The following is a 2,432-nucleotide window of genomic DNA, read 5'->3' as shown; positions in this document are numbered from 1 at the left end:
GACCCCACCACCTCCCTGGTGCCACCATCTCCCTGATCCTACCATCTCCCTGCTGCCACCATCTCCCAGCCACCATCTTCTTGATCCCACCATCTCCCTCTTGCCACCATCTCCCAGCCACCACCATCTCCCCGCTGCCACCAACTCCCTGATGCCACTATCTCCCTGCTGCCACCACCACCACCTCTCTGGTGCCACCATCTCCCTGGTGCCACCATCTCCCTGATCCCACCATCTCCCTGCTGCCACTATCTTCTTGATCCCACCATCTCCCTCTTGCCACCATCTCCCAGCCACCACCATCTCCCCGCTGCCACCAACTCCCTGATGCCACTATCTCCCTGCTGCCACCACCACCACCTCTCTGGTGCCACCATCTCCCTGGTGCCACCATCTCCCTGATCCCACCATCTCCCTGCTGCCACTATCTTCTTGATCCCACCATCTCCCTCTTGCCACCATCTCCCAGCCACCACCATCTCCCCGCTGCCACCAACTCCCTGATGCCACCACCACCTCCCTGATGCCACCATGTCCCCTGCTGCACCCCTCAGGCTCTCAAGGCCCAGAGAAGAAGCTGTGGGGCACTGGCAATGACATAGCTTGTTATTGGGGGCTGAGCACAGCCCTGCAAAAGCACGGGGGGGGTGTTCAATGGCCAGGCTGTGGTGTGACGGGTCCCTCGTGTCCCTCGCGTTGGGATGGCCACTCACCCAGCCCCACAGCGTTGCTGGTTGAGTTCTGCTCCCCAGAGCAGGGGACACGTTCGGTGGCGGGGAGGGTGCAGAGTCCACACACAGCAGCAAAAATCAGGGAGGGAAACACATGGTTTCATCCCTGTGATGAGGGATGGCAAGGCAGCCCACGGGTGGGCAGGGCTGGGGACCACGTCCTCTCTGTCCCCAGGAGTCAAACAGCAGCTTTCAGCACATACAGCTTTTTTCTTCCCCTTTTTTTTTGGCTTAGCCCTTGCTCCTACATCACAGAGGCACAACCCGCAGCCCCTGCCCAGGGCTCCCATCCTGGGGGGTGGCCGGTGCCCGCTGCTGCCATCAGCGCCGGGGGAATTGAGGGCATTTCACAGCTTTCTCTGTGGGGCACTGGCAATGACATAGCTTGTTATTGGGGGCTGAGCACAGCCCTGCAAAAGCACGGGGGGGGTGTTCAATGGCCAGGCTGTGGTGTGACGGGTCCCTCGTGTCCCTCGCGTTGGGATGGCCACTCACCCAGCCCCACAGCGTTGCTGGTTGAGTTCTGCTCCCCAGAGCAGGGGACACGTTCGGTGGCGGGGAGGGTGCAGAGTCCACACACAGCAGCAAAAATCAGGGAGGGAAACACATGGTTTCATCCCTGTGATGAGGGATGGCAAGGCAGCCCACGGGTGGGCAGGGATGGGGACCACATCCTCTCTGTCCCCAGGAGTCAAACAGCAGCTTGCAGCACATACAGCTTTTTCCTTCCTTTTTTTTCCCCCTTTTTTTTTTGGCTTAGCCCTTGCTCCTACATCACGGAGGCACAACCTGCAGCCCCTGCCCAGGGCTCCCATCCCAGGGGGGTCCGGTGCCCGCTGCTGCCATCAGCACTGGGGGAATTGAGGGTATTTCACAGCTTTCCGGCACAGGAACAAATCCTAAACTGTAGTGTTGCATCCATGTGTGAACACACACACACACACACACTCACATACACACACACACACTCACACACACACACGCACAGGCAGAGAGAAAGCCGCCAGCAGCTGATGCTTCGCACTAATCACTCTTATAAATGCCTCTAATTAGACTTATAAATACCTCCAACTTTCCTACCGGGAACAAAATGCCCAACAGGCTTCATGTAAACTCATGGTGGCTCTCTGTCCCCAGGAGTCAAACAGCAGCTTGCAGCACATACAGCTTTTTCCTTCCTTTTTTTTCCCCCTATGGCAAGGCAGCCCACGGGTGGGCAGGGCTGGGGACCACGTCCTCTCTGTCCCCAGGAGTCAAACAGCAGCTTTCAGCACATACAGCTTTTTTCTTCCCCTTGGGGAAAAAAAAAAAAAAGAGTCAAAAAGATGAGTAAAAGCTATTTTTAAACCTGGCAAGTCCTAGAGCAACCCCCTGGAAAATTCAACCGGTGCTAGAGAAAACCCGAAATTTCGGTGCCCCGCGCCCCCCCTGGAGCCCTCCCCGCTGCCGGGGGCTGGGGGGGGCCGGTTGGGGGTGAGCAGCCGGGGGAGGGGCTGCAGCCCCCGCTTTTGTAGCCCGAGGGGGAAACATGGGGATCCTGCGGAGAGGGAACACAGAAACCCCCCAGGCAGAGAGCAATGGGCCCGGACAAAAGCCCCGTTACGTGGCTGCAAATCACCCCGCTGCTGTTATTTTATTTACCGCTGGCTGGGCCGCGGGAGGATTGTTTTCTCTTGCAGAATTTTAAGCTTTTCCCCCCCC

The sequence above is a fragment of the Calidris pugnax genome, unplaced genomic scaffold (assembly GCF_001431845.1).
Source record: "Calidris pugnax isolate Ruff unplaced genomic scaffold, ASM143184v1 scaffold94, whole genome shotgun sequence".
NCBI lineage: Eukaryota > Metazoa > Chordata > Aves > Charadriiformes > Scolopacidae > Calidris > Calidris pugnax.
The sequence above is the reverse complement of the archived record's forward strand: the minus strand, read 5'-3'. Positions refer to the sequence as shown.